The sequence below is a fragment of the Panthera pardus genome, unplaced genomic scaffold, assembly GCF_024362965.1.
Source record: "Panthera pardus isolate Hobbes unplaced genomic scaffold, ASM2436296v1 HiC_scaffold_17, whole genome shotgun sequence".
Lineage (NCBI taxonomy): Eukaryota > Metazoa > Chordata > Mammalia > Carnivora > Felidae > Panthera > Panthera pardus.
The window spans coordinates 53,634,185-53,649,144 of record NW_026526732.1 but is presented as its reverse complement, the minus strand read 5'-3'; the positions used below and the strand labels follow the sequence as shown (position 1 = coordinate 53,649,144).

General features: G+C 42.7%; 1 protein-coding gene across 6 annotated transcripts in view; it reads left to right on the top strand.

The window, feature by feature from the left end:
* The window catches only part of FOXO3 (forkhead box O3), a 127,286-nt gene extending 112,846 nt beyond the window's left edge, over nucleotides 1–14,440 (top strand). For 5 of the 6 annotated variants that reach the window (XM_053904596.1, XM_019443031.2, XM_053904599.1 and 2 more), the window contains one exon: nucleotides 9,602–14,440. The gene's annotated coding sequence lies outside the window, so the exon portion shown is untranslated. The remainder of the gene's footprint in view (nucleotides 1–9,601) is intronic. The other variant, XR_008422929.1, reaches the window with a different exon arrangement.
* The last annotated feature ends 520 nt before the right edge of the window (nucleotides 14,441–14,960 follow it).

Here is a 14,960-nt window from a genome sequence, read left to right as displayed (position 1 = left end):
GTTCATTTGATTTAAAAAACATTACTTTCCCCCATCTTCCAAATTGTATTGAAGTTCCAAAAACTAAAATGAGTTAAAATTTTGTTTTGAAGGGAGCCTGGGTGGCTCATTTGGTTAAGTGTCCAACTTCGGCTCAGGTCATAATTTTGTGGTTCATGAGTTTGAGCCCTGCATCGGGCTCTCTGCTGTCAGCACGGAGCCCGCTTCAGATCCTCTGGCCCTTCCCTCCCCCCCCCAAAATAAAATAAATAAGCTTCTAAAAATGGTAAAAAAAATAAAATTTGTTTAAAAACATTTTTTAGTATGAAAACTAGTAATACTTCTGATATTTAGAGATCCTGTAAATGAGTGTTTCTCAAAGTGTTTCACAGAATACAGATCCTCAAGGTATTCCTGGGTATTAATGTAGAAAATGCATTCTGTGGTCAAATTTGAGGACTACCATGTTAAACAGTGAAATAGGGATGTTTCGATGTTTCCAGCAGGGTTTCTCAGAGCCTTTTTTAAAAAATACAATTTATTGTCAAATTGACTTACGTACAGTGCTCATGCCAACAAGTGCCCTCCTCAATGCCCATCACCCATTTTCCCTTCTCCCCCAACTCCCCATCAACCCTCTGTTCTCCCTATTTAAGATTCTCTTGTGGTTTGCCTCCCTCCCTCTCTGTTTGTAACTATTTTTTCCCCTTCCCTTCCCCCACAGACTTCTGTTAAGTTTCTCAAGATCCACATATGAGTGAAAACATATGATATCTGTTCTTCTCTCAGAGACTTTTTAATATATGTTATGAGCCTTGTAGATAGGATTGCAGTGTTTCATAAATTCATTTGATATTTTGAGTCAAATCTTTTCTTCAAGAAACCAGGACCAATGTTCTAAGAAAACCCCTAAAGACATGAGCCAGCTACCCACTTCAGCTCACTGTCCCTGGAGTTCTGTTGTGATGGGAACTGTGGATTTAAAAAGCCTCCCTACAACCCAGTCCAAGTTAAGTATTGTCTGTGTGGTACGGCAGAGGGGCTGTGGGATTTGTAGCAGGCTTCCATTTTCATGGCTATATGTCATTGAGTCAAGTCCCTCCTCTGCTTATCTGTGACCCGAGGTTAAAATGTAAACCTATCCCACAGAGCTCTTGCATGGGCTAATGTCCTTTGGCAACTTTTTAAAAAGTTATTTAATATTTATTGTTACTTAAAATGGCTCCAGAGGTTAATACAAAATAAAGGAGCCAGCCAAGCAAGCCAGTGTTACACTGTTGGCAGAAAGAATGAGTACATTCCTCAATAAACTAGAACCAGTCCATTTTCTTATTAAAAAGGTATAGCAGTTGCCTGTTGGGTGAACCTTTTTGGTGATTTTTCCCTAGAAGTCCCACCTACCAATTTGGAGGTGCCTGTGAGAGAAGCTATTGTTTCACTAACAGCCCTCTGTTAGGGAGCTTCTGATGCAGATGGAATGAGAAGGTTTGTATGTGGTACCTAAAATGCTCCCTTAGCATCTTTAAAGGATTGTCTGAGAAATCCTGGCTTTCCTTGGGTGCCAATCAGTATCCAAAAGGCTGGTAGCGCTCTGCTGAGGGAGAAGCCTCGCCTTCCCCCTTCTCTGCTCCCTCAGTGTGACCTCTTCCTGCTGGTAGGGAGCCTGGAAATCTGATCATCCCCCTCCCACTGCCAGCCCATCCCAAGCCATGCAGAGAAATAATGAGCTGTTCCAGCCCTCCTAGGGCTGTCTTGAGAGCCGAAATCCCCAAGGTTGCCCCACAATAAATAACTTGGTGCTGGCAGAAGTCGGGCCATAGACCCCCCCACCCCCTGGGGCTGGCGGTTTACCCCCTATTGGCTGATGTGACACAATTTGGGATTCCGAAAATGTGGTCGCTGTGCTCTTACCATCTCTTCCAGTGAAAACCCAGAGAAAATGGGCTGTTCTTACCCGGGAGCTTTCCTCCCAAAGAAGCAGGACCAAGACTGGAACTGAAGCACACTACTCCCTAAAGAACCGCTGTGCACTTGGGTGCAGGTGCTGTGTTTTGTTTCTCTTCCCAGTAATAGATGGGACTGCACTCTGTAATTCTAGGTTTTCTGTTTTTTTAATAACCTCTTTTTTGCTAAAAATCTATGACATTCATTTATTAAACGATGAGAATTATTTGGTCATGGAAGCCTCAGAAAGTAATTCCACTGTTTCTGAAGGATAAAACGTTAATTGCCAGTGTTGGTTTGATTGAAGGTTTGTAGATCAGTATGTCTTCTCTCTCCCTCTCTCCCCCTTCCCCTCCCTCCTCTGTGTATTTCTCTCTGATGAAAGAAAAGTCTGGATAGTTAAGATTTTCTTTTTTTTAAAGTATTCATGTCTGTGTGGAGTGTTTGATTTGACTCCCTAAGGGAATTTAACAGCCAAGAAGAGAAGGCCAGAGGTTCTGAGGTTGAAATTTTAAATTAATTTCCAGTGGGTTTCCATGTATATGTGCCATTGTAATTATTTGGAACTTCCATTGGTCATTTTATGTTCAGAAATGATCACGAAGCAGTACAGCCCAACATATCTGTAAGTGATCAGAAAATATGTGTTGACTGGTAGACCTGTTATAAGTCATCCCTTTCCCACTGCCTGAATGCCTCAAGCCAAAGCACTCTGTGTCCAGCCCCACTCAATCCAGGCTGCCTGCTGGCTGGGGGGCCCCGTGGAAGGGAGCTGCAGGCACTTAGTAGGCTGCATAGGGAGAGGAGAGCCACCCATGCCGCACAACGTGTGGATTTGCCTCACTCCTGGAGTCTACACTCCTGGCCAGACTATTGACCTTAGGATGGTCCTGTGTCTCTATTAATCTCAGAGCCACCCTTGAGACCTTCCTTTCAGTTCCCTTCTTGGTTTCCTTCTTCTGTTGTGCTGGTATAATTGTTGCTTCTTGGCCACCACCTGTGTCACCTGCATGTCCTGTCATACCTTACAGGTGGACTATTTGTGGAACTAAAATAGCTCGTTTTGTGTTTTCAGTTTCAGAATCACTTTTGGAAAAATTAGATTATCTTAAAAACTTTGTATATCTAAAGCAGGAAAAGAGGACTTTGGAGACGGCTCTCTTCAGTACCTAGTTGTGGAACCCTTAGATGGGCTGGCACACTAGACCTACATTTGCAGTCCCAAGTCCCAGGGATCTAGTGTGCCCCAGACTGAAGGGATGGCTGCACCCCTCCCCCTGCAACTATCCCCACCCCCAGCGCCTAAATGCAGTGAAGTCACACAGGCAAACATAAACACGTGGTGTTCAGCTCATGGTTTATGGCTCTATGCGTTTCTTCCTGGATGACAGTTCCCTCTTGTTTGTAAGTGGTGAATCACTAAAGCACTGATAGCAGGTTGAAAGAGTAGGAAGATGTTAATTTGGAGGCTGGTAATAAAGGATGTGTATGGTAGGATGTACAGAAAAGATGGGAGGAGGTAAAAATTAAATACTATTTTAAATTAAAAAAATTTTTTTAATATTTATTTTTGAGGGAAAGAGAGAGTGAGGGGGAGAAGGGGCAGAGAGAGAGGGAGACACAGGATCCGAAGCAGGCTCCAGACTCTGAACTGTAAGCAAAGAGCCTGACGCAGGGCTCGAACTCATGAACCGTGAGATCATAACCTGAGCCAAAGTCAGACGCTTAACTGATGAAGCCACCCAGGCACCCCTATTATTTTAGGTTTTTCAATTGTTGTTAAATTAGTTGAATGTTAAAAGTGTGCCTTGTATTGATCCTTAGGTCATAAGAAACACAGGGTTTAGAAAGTTAATCAGAAGTCATCCTCCCCAGAAAAGGACATTAAAATTCTATGTTTTGTCCCACAAGCAGTAGGTTCTGCCTGAAATAAGATTAAGTCTGAGCAAATGTGAGTAGGTTTAAAATGCCTCATGGAAGCTTGTAGCATTTAAAGGCTGCTAAGTATTTGAATTGGCAGAGGGGAAGAGAGGGCTATTCCAGGAGGATGTTCATTCATTTCTTCAGCCAACATTTATTTTGTGCCTATTCTATATTTCAACTTTCCAGTCTACTTAGGACATCAAGAAAATTTTATATATTATGCTTCTTTAGGGCAAATACCATGTCTAAGATACTGCTTTTAAAATAATAGGTGCTCCATAAGTGTTCGATTTGGGGGTTTTGCTCTGCTTTCAAGGAATTCAGCATATTGGGAGTTCAAGGTCTAAAAAAGTAACCATCTGAGCACTATGTGATTAAGTGCCAGGTGAGTGGCTTAGGAGTTTAGTAGTGAACAGCCTGGGGAAGGTGGGGCTGGAGGACTCCTCTCGACACATGGGTTGATTCACCTGTGTGGGGGAAGCAAACCAGGCAAAGTGTGATTGAACCTGACCATCGGGTGAGGAGGGTTTGAACCCATCAGCAGTAGTGGGTAACAGAGCCTAGGTGAGGGCAGTGGAGCCTGAGCCCACAGGTCTCTGCCAGCTAAGTTTTGGGGATATTATAATTAAGGTTACATAACCATGAGTCCAAAAAGGTCTAAACATCACTTAAAGGCTTTTGCCTTTAAAACGATTCTTTAAAAGATGTAATACAAATTTTACATGCTATGCTATGTGGTTTGAAAATCTAAGACTCTTAAGAAAATATGAAATCTCTACAACTTTGCTGTCAATGGTAAATTAATATGTATCCTATTTCTGCCATGGTAATCACCATATTCGACCCTGGAGGCATAAAGCCTATTGGCTAACATAACCTCTGCCCAATATAAAGACAGAGATAGGACATTCTTCAGTGAAACGTATATTAACCATCAACAATCCCTGCAGTTTAAGCCACAGGACAGTCAGTGCCTCTCTGCAGGTCAGCCCTGCCTTCATCCCTCAGCTGTGACACACTAGGATTGTGGTTCCTTCTCCCGTTTCTTCAGTGGTTTATCAGTACAGCATAAAGGCTGCGTGGAGGGCAGTCCACAGTAGGTCCAGATTTTGAAGTGTCCTGGAGGGAAAGGCTTGTCAGCGGACTCTCACCAGCCTTCACAGACAGGCTTCACCTGCCCCCTTGAAGAACCCAGGAATTACTGGGATGTAGCAGAAAGGAGTGCTCACACAGGTCAAGCTTTTATACAAACTGAACTTTTTTTTTTTTTTTTTTTTGGGAATAGCATGGGTAGCTGAGTGTCTTTCCAGTGTTACCTTTGCCATAAAAAGCTTCTTATGGTAAGCTTTCCTATGACATCCCTACCTTCTCTATAAATATTTACTTGCCCATTAAAAAGCATCAGCCTATAGGCCATATTTCCTAGAAACTTGACTTTCCTTAAGTGAGGCTCCTCAAACAATACAAATTTGGCCTCTAGCCTGACCAAAACTTCCATACCTGTTCTGTTTCTCTCATAAATTATTCAATGTCAAAAGTGGCAAGTTGACAGCATTTGTCAAAATGTATTTTTGTAGAGCTGCACCTCCTAATTCCTCTTCCCTGGCAGTCGTGGAGGATGCCATGATTTGGCCAGCATCACAGGCAGACGGCTGGGTTGTAATCTGCCAGGTCCCTGCTATCACAGTTGACCACCAGGCTGGCTCTCAGGTGCTTCCATAAGTCATCTTCATCTCCCACTCGAACCTGGAAGATATTGAAAAATAACCAAATTAAACCAGAGTGTTGGGTCCATCAAATGTGTTCTTGAGCTGCTCCACGTTTGGGCTGTGAGGATGGGCTCCAAGGGATCTGCTGCCATTTTGGCACTCCCAAATGAGACGTGGCTGCCTAGCCCAAGACGCAGAGAAATGCTGTTTTTCCAGGGGTGACACGAGCTACAAAAGCCTCAGTGGATGGTGGCAGATGGTTGTGGCTCATGATGGATTTGGTGTCCCGGAGATCCCTCTGGGGACAAAGCAGAGATGGTGACAGGCAGGCATTTCTTTGTTCCCTCCTCACAAGTGGAAACATTCAGATAGTCTGAAGCCCTCACCTGTTCTCTGAACGCCACATGAGGTTTCCTTGTCAGATCGAGTGAGCATTGATTCATTTCCTTCTCTGTCCTAAATATTCCATATTTAATCCCCAGCTTATCCTGGGGGTTGCAGGTTTGGCTTAAATTAAGTTTATGTTTAAAGAGTGGGGAGAGTGGTGTTTCACTTTGTGTTTTCCAGGCAGACTTCCTCCAAACATCTTACGTTTTAGCTAGGAAAGCAGTGGATAACCTTCCCGGATTTGTGGGTGTGCGAGCTGCATGCTACTGGCTCGTTTTCCTTCCATGTCGGATTTGGTATTGGGGTCCTATTCCTTTCCTCTCTGCCAAAAAGATGAAAACACTACTGAGAAATCCAAATTTGTCACAGTGGAGTTATGTTGTGGGAGGACAGCAGTAGGGACTTTTATGTTTTATTTCCAGATTAAAGTTGATTGGGGTTGTTATGTTTTGTGTAGAGTTTTTTGGAGGCGTTGCCCTTTCTTAGAACATCATGTGATTTAGTGGTGATAATTAGGCAGAAACTTGTCTTCCCTACAGATGCCAAGATTATAGAGGGACTTACTCTCACCAGAGACCAGATGACAGCATCCATAGATATTTTTAGAACCAGTCTCATCATTTGGCTTCTCCATTTCATTTTCCTTGCATTAACAGCCTGATTTCAAACTTACTGGGCAGGGAGAGGGGAGAGAGGGGACCTTCTCCTTATTAAAGTCACTGATGGGACAGAGCAACATTTTCTTTTCTTTTAGGACAACATTTTCATATTTATTCTTAGTTGGCCCTTTGCCTAGTAACTGCAAAATGATAGCTGCAGTTCTCTTCAGCTGTATGCTTCCTTTTCCTTCCAAAAGTTTTGCTTAATCTGATGTGTTTTTAAACTTAGCATCAGCATACTTAAACCTTAGTTCACTTAAACGTCTTACTTTAAACAATGTAAGAATGGGGAAGCTTCATTGAAACCTACCAAACTTGTACCCAACCTATGCATCATTAAATTCCCAGCTCAGGAGCTGGTGTCATCATTTAAAGTGCTTCATTTATTTTTTCGGTCATTGATAGAGTCAGATAAATATGTGCAAACAGTGAGCCACTAAAGAACAGCTAAAAATCTAAGGCAGATAAGGAGCTGTGTTCTTTGTGACTATTTTTAATCATAGGGTCTTCCTAGTGAATGGTGATTTGGTGTCCCTTTTAGAAGAATGCTTGTATTTCTGTTCAACATTTATCTGATTTCTTTATGTTTTCAAAATATTTTACAATCTCTTTGCTTTCTATTAGAGAGAAGAGTCACCTTTATGTCCTGTGGAGTGAAATTTCTTTATTACATTTGTCCTTGTGAGAACTTCTTCTAAACCTGGGCCCCTCCTCTCCTGGCTTCTCTTTTAAGCACAGGGGGTTTCCTGAGCAGATTGGGAGGCATTGCCTGAGAGACCCCCAGGGAGCACTAGGACTTAGTGCCACTGGGGGCCCCAACCCATTCTGCAGAAATGGAAAGAGTTCTGATCAGTACATTGCCATTTTAATGATAACTGTTCCCAGAAGATTCTGGGCTTTGTGATGACGGAATGTGTATTTGGCCTGGGGATTGTCGTGGGTTGTTGCTCTAGACTGCCCAGTGTGGGCCTCCTGCCCCTGGTTTCAGGGCTGATGCCCTGTTCTGCTTAGCATGATGCCATGTTGAGGGTTATAGGTGCCCTCTTCCCTCCTACACTGACCCAGCTCCAGCATGAGAGCAAGTTGCATGCTCTGCCTCTGTACTTGGGGAATGAATTATGTCACCTTCCCAGTATGCACTGGTTTCCATGGCTGAATAATTAACACCAGAGGGAACCAGGATGGGGTCTGAATTAGGTAATGCTTTACAACTTCTCCCTTGGCACCTGGGGACCGTAGTCCCCTGACAACTAATTGCATAGTGATGTTAGACTGTGGTTTATTAAGTGTTATTTGAAGGAAGAAACCAAATACCCTTCCAAAGAATATTGTCTGTACCTCTGTCCATTCACGCCTCAGTGGTCCCAGGCAGAGTAGCTAGAATTGCACTGGCTCACCCTAGATGGCTAAATTCCTCACAGATACTTAGATCTGGTATCTGTTTTTAGCTTTTTTTTTTTTTTTTAAGTAATCTCTACACCCAACATGGGACTCGAACTCACAACCCCAAGATCTAGAGTCACATGCTCTACTGACTGAGCCAGCCAGGTGCCCCCCTTTTAGTTTTTTTAATGTTGTGAAATCAACAAGTCTGGGATAATATTGTCTAGTACCTTTACAAAGCAAAAAAATCCATCAGCCAGGGAAGCTGGCTGGGTGGGGAAAGGGGGCCTTTTTTTCCCTTTGTTCTTGTCACTGCCTCCGATAAAACAACCTAAGTACTTCTGTTTGGAGCTATAACAAGGGTAACTGTGACCATAGGTATGTAACATCATAAACACTAGGCCCTGCTGTCTTTCTGAATATTGGTAGTGAAAGGTAAGATTGCCAGCCAGTCCAGCCACAGAAGAGACTGAAGTCATAAGTACATTTGTGAAAATTCCAAATGAACCTAGTATAATATCTGTTCTAAAGAGGGGAGAAGTAGATGTCTGCAATGTGTGAGCATACTGGTGCATATTTCGTGACTTGCTTGCCTTCTCGGATGAGAAGATCGGGAGTTCCTGTTGCTTTACTACCACTTTTCTATCCATTTCTCAGCTGAGAGCCATTTTTCCCCACCACGACAGCTGACGCTGTCTCCATAAACAAAAGGTCTTAGTTCTTGAGGTCAGCCTTGTCGATTCCTTTAGCTACATCTCTATGAGTACACTTTTTTTTAATCCTTTAACTTTTCTGGGCTCAGGGGTCACATGAAGTCTGATAAGACTGTAAATTCAGATGCTCTGAGAGGACCTCTCTTGTGCATCACCATTGAAGACTGTTGGAGGCAAAATAATAATAAGTTGTTAACTGCTAAAGGGATGTTTTGTGAGAGGGCTTTTTGGCCGTATATGTGTGTGTTCTATAATTGTTTTCTCTGCAGATTTTTAATATAAAAAAAAATTCCTAAGACAGCCCACTTAGAGATCACTTACTCCTTTCATGGTGAGCGAAGTCAAGATAATCTCTGTCCAGCAGTACAGACTGATTAAACCTTTGTGGAAAGTGGCCATTTCAACTCCCCCTGATATTGGATGGTAAACAAGGCCGGTGAGTCCATATAGCCAGTGAGAGAGAACCAGAAAAGCACCGCTGGTCTGCTTAGGGTGACCACTTTTTATGGTTTTAGCATGAAAGGTCCATGTCCCAGGACATCTCTCAATCTGAAGTTGAGAGCAAAACCCCATCTGTACCCTGGACTTACCTATCTTAAAAAGGCCTACTGAAACACCACCTTTCTTTGTTAACCTCCCGAAATGGATGGCCTCGTTTCCTCTAGGCTTTTTCAACTTGAGAGCATCTTGTAATGAAGCCTAGAAGTGAGGTAAGTAGTCTCCATGCTTTATCCTGGGTTTTCAGACCTCTGAACCTAGTGTAGCAAAACAGCTTTACTATGAGTACTGTTAGCTTGGAGGTGAGGTGAGGGGACAGGAGGCTGGTGAAGTGTGACCCTGAGGTGCCTACGATTGCTGTTTGCATGTTCCTAATCACCTCTGGTTTTCTTTTCTCCTTCTGCAGACCCTCAAACTGACACAAGACCTACAGAGAAAACCCTTTGCCAAATCTGCTCTCAGCAAGTGGACAGTGATACCGTTTACAGCTTAACACCTTTGTGAATCCCGCACCATTTTCCTAACCCAGCAGAGACTGTTAATGGCCCCTTACCCCGGGTGAAGCACTTACTCTTGGAACAGAACTCTCTATATATAAAGTATGCAAAATCTTCCTTGTACGGGGTGATGAGCCACCTGCCAGCAAAGGACAGCATCCTGTCAGCACCACCCACCCTCGTTCAGAGCACACCGTGAGCTCCTGTTGGCAATTCTGTGGTGTATTCATATCACGATGGTTTATGGGATGTTTTAAGTGTTGTTTTTGTGTTTGTTTTCCTTTGACTTTCTGAGTTTTTCACATGCATTAACTTGCAGTATTTTTATGTTAAAATGTTAATCATCCTTCCCCTGGCAAATTTAAAACCAGAAGGAAAATGTTGTACCAATTACTGTTCTGGCTTTGGTCATCACAAGCATTTGAACCCTTGGAACTCCATAAACTAACAAATTACATAAACCAGAGGGGGATTTTCTTTCTTCTTTTGTTTGGTAGAAAACTATCCTTTTCTAAAAGCCAAACGATGGCACAACTGTTTGCTGTGCACACCAGTTCAGGACTGAATCCTGCACAGGCAAAACGAGTGGAGTGTGGCACTCGACCCAGTGTGTTTTAGTTCTGCGTCAGGTGCTCAGGGGGTGAGACCCCCAGCACCTAGTCTGCAGTTGCCAGGTCAGTGGGTCTCTTGGTCTCCTGGCATGATCCTCAGCTAATGCAGTGAACAGTGATGGTATGTTGGTTAGAAATTAGGATGTTTTCAAGAATGAAATCAGCTCAGCTGCCCACTCGTTGCCAAATACCACTAGAGGATTTCATTTTAAGGAGAAAAGGAAAAAAAAGTAGTCCTGGTTTGCTTTGCAGAAGAAATGAACTCACAGCGAAGAATGCATGAAAAGTACAAACCGGAGTCACTATTTTCCTAAAATACACACCCTTGATTATTTTCAGCCTTGCTGTGTATAATCTGATCTACTAGACGTGTATGAGTGAGAGGCAATAGCATACAAACTGATTTATATATATATTCGTGTGTGTATATATATATACACACATATATACACACGTGTGTGTGTATATATGTGTGTATATATATATACACAGACACACGCGTGCACATATATATATAAAAGCTTAGACTGTAATTGTACAAGTGACACAATGAAAGTACAAGATAGGGCGGTTTTGACTTTATTTTTCCCCACTTTTCTGCTTCTATGGATTTCATTTTGTTTTGTTTTCAAAAAGTTATGGTGCTGTATAGGTGCTTTCTGTTTAACCTGGAAAGTGTGATGATATTAGTTACCCTCTTTGGTAGACAGAATAGTTGGGAACACCTTTGGTACATATGAAACTGTGTAATGAAGCTCTGATTAGCACACCATATGCATACTTCTCCAAAGTGATATATGAAGACTCTTTTCTTTGCATAAAAGCATTAGGCATATAAATGTATAAATAAATTTTATCATGTACAGTACAAAAATGGAACATTCTGCATGGACGTTAGGAATACAGGCTAGTATTTCAGCACAGACCTCCCTGCATGAGTTCTCGCTGACACTCGCACTGTGCAGTGGGCACCGACTCCCTTCCACCAACACAGACGTGCCACCCCACCCCCTGCACCTACCACCGGCCGCCAGGGGCCCCTTTGTGCACCTTTGCTTTATGATTCCTCTGGGGGTGATATTGGTGGTGATAACAGCTCCTAGCATAATGAAAGTTCCATTTGACGTATTGTCACACGTCTTTCCCGCCTCGCGTGGGTTGTCATGTTTGAGTGATGGCCCTGTTGATTTCACCCTGCCTTTTACTGAATCTGTAAATTGTCGTGCAATTGTGGTTATAGTAGACTTGTAGCAATATTGCCTTTTCTAAACTGCTACACATTTGTAATCTTCATTTTAAAAGTATGTATAATTTTTAAAAATATGTATTCTATTCACGTGGTCTGCTTGTCAGTGAGACAGACTTTTGCTTACTGTATTCCTTTATAATAATGCTAGCCGCTTCCTTGATTCCTTGGTAGTCTACTATATGCAGGAACTGTTGAGCATCCGTGAAAGAAGGCTACCTCTCTGGGTTTCTAAGAAATGCTGCCCTGGGTGGGGATACAGTTTAGAGGCAGCCACAGCAGCTGTGGGGACCGAAGGGTATAGGGGTATCAGGTACTAGGAAAATCCGGAGGGTTTACAGCAGGAGAGCCCAGAGAATTTCTCTCCTGAACTCAAAAAAAAAAAAAAAAAAAGTAAACTAACAAAAATATCTATTTGCCTTCGCAGTTTTATAGACCCTGATTGCCACCTTGGCAGTAAGAAGAGCAACCCTCAAATATGTTTCAACTTTAAAATGTTGAATTCCTTTCAGATATGTGGCATCTCATTTATTCTCCTTTTTTCTCAGTGTTTGTTAGATTTTAGGCAGAATGTCTGACAGAATGTCCTAGAGCCAGATTATAATTTAATCTAAAACAGCTGAGGGAGGGACAGAGGAGGTATGAGAACAGGGCTACCACAGAACATGTCGGGAATATGGAGGGGAAGGGGTGCTTTGAATTTGTGTGTTTTTTTGTTTGTTTTTTTAATAATGCAAATAGCTTCTACGTGTAGAGCATTGTGGAGAGTCGAGATCAGGACAAAGTCCAGTGCCAGCATAAGTTCCAGGTGGGAGTCAGGCAAGAGCGGAACAGTTAGGCCTATCCAGGATCACAGCAGCACTTTTAGCCATGGCCACTGCCAGCTGGCCCCCCACCTGGAGGCCAGGCTCCCTGAGACTCGCTGGGTTCTTAGGTGCTCAGACGGGGCAGAGGTGCGACCTGACCTCCATTTCCTATACTGAGACTGCTTTCAGGAAGGCCCACCATGTGGCGTTCTGGGTGTCATGGGTCCTTCTCAGTAAGCTTTCTGATCTGGAGCCTCTCAGTGGAATACTTAGTAGGCTCCGGGGGCCTGGCAGCTGTAATGTTTGCATCCTGATGAGAACTATTCCAGGCTGTCCTCAGCCTCTAAATAAGCTGCTCTAGGGAGCCTTCCACTTTCTGATGGGAAATTAGAAGAGTAACTAATGTTGAAAACATGACATGTACTCTAGGGTTCTGTTCTCCCTTCAGGTCTCCAGAACCAGATACCTTTTACCAAAGTCAGAAAAGAGCTTTATCGTAAGCCTTCACTGTCCTGGTGTGAGAACAGACTGCCAGGTTCAGCGTACCCATTAACTGTGAATGAATCTGAGGTCGATTTCCTTTATTGCATCCTCTTCAATATAATGATTGCTGAAACACGTGTTTTCTAAAAATTTCACAAGTTTGTCTTTCCTGTTAACGGGAGGATTACACACACCTGTGTAGTACGAGGTGGACTTTGTGTGTGTGTGTGTGTTTGGTATTGAGTTTGGGTATTGTGTGCGTGTGTCACTTCACCACCCTGAGGTCAGATCCTCATGACTCCTAGCTCAGGACAGCTCTGCCAGGTCTCAGGGTATCATTTCAGGTGGCTTCTGATCTTGTTAAAGATGGTAGGGACAGACTTCATCTATACCCAGTGGACCCCGCTTGAAGAAGAAGGAACATTTGAATCTCTTGGAAAGACCTTCAAGAGTAAAGCGGTCATTCAGCCAGTCCTATTTTGCGTGCTCATGCCACGGGCTGGCAAAGGGAAATACAAATGTTACCCTTTCTCTCTGAAAGCAGAAGCAAACCCTGATAGCTCTAACTCTGATTTCCTTTTTCTTGCTGTAGTTGGGGAACATTGTAAGATTAGGCGTACCATTGTATTTTTTAATTTAGCAAAGTTTTTTTGTAGAAATGCAATCACTGGCAAAGAGGTACGAAAAAGCCAGCCTCTCCTAAAGACTGGGGGCAGCGGGCACGATGAGGGTAAAGCGAAGCCCTTGTGAAATCATGTCTGCCAAACAAGATCTTCATGCAGGTGCCCAAGTAACTGAAGAGTATATTCTATTTGATCTAAATCATCAGTAGATAACATTTTATGCAGTTTAAATGAATGAACTATTTTCCTCTTTAGTTTTATTTGTGTGCGCTTTTCTTTGATGAATGATTGGTTCTGAGGCCTCTGCCACACTCCAGAATTATTTGTGTGGCTGCTTTAAAAAATTGAATGTCTGGTCACTTATTTCTCTGAAATTATCTCATTGCCTGGCAATCAGTCTTCTCTCGTATACTTGTCCTAGCACATTACATACATGGGAAATGTAAACAGATGTGAAGGAGGACCAGAAAAATGAGTTAATACTAAAAAAAAAAAAAATGTATTGTGCGTTTTGGCTTCACATGTTTAACTTTTTTAAGAAAAAAAAGTTGCATGAATGGAAAAAAAAATCTGTATACAGTATCTGTAAAATTGTCTTACCTGTTTCAATTTCTTGCTCATTCCCCATTCAGACTAGAATTAAATATGGTGCATGGCCATATTCAAACACCTAAGAGTCAAGCAGCTGATACTTTGGTTTGAAGCACCTCATTTTTCTTTCCAAGCGAACACTATCATATTGCATTCTTACTGAGGATTTTGTCTAACCATACGTTGCCATGAATTAACTCTACCACCTTTCTTCCCAAAAATCAAAACCAGTTTGATTTGGGAATCTCCCCCTTTCCAAATGAAATAGAGATGCAGTACTTAACTTTCCTCGGTGTTTGTAGATATTGCCTTGTGTATTCCATTTACAGCCGTAATCTAGTTTGTAAACGAGATGGTGACGCATGTAAATAAAGCATCAGTGACACTCTGTCTCACTCCAAGACGTCTTTTGTTCTCTCTTCCCCATCCTTTACCTCCAGACATGAACTAGCTGCGTTTATGTCAAAGTCTTCCTTTGGAATTCCTTCACAGGCTGGGAGAGGCCCAAAGCTTGAAAGACTCTGTTGTGAACTCTCTAAACTGAATAATCTAGCAAGCTTTTTCTTCAGCCAACTTTCAAGCTCCACAGACAACCAGACAATTTAATAAAAGCAGATTTATGGCATCATTCACGGTGGCTGATCGTCATTTGGGTGTGCACAGAATCATGTTGCCCTGGAGGAGCTTTTAAGTAGGAAGGCAGGATTTAGACTCTCTGCCTTTACTGAGTGTCAGAGATTTTGACCTAATAAGGTCCTCCTTGTGTGAGAGCAGCAGATGAGCACCGGTCATCAACAGAGCCTTCCTGCATATTGAAAATCACACACACACAATATTTCAAACTTCTGGTAGCAACAGCACAAATATTTCCTTGGTATGTACATTTAGGGCTTCTCAGACAAGTGAGC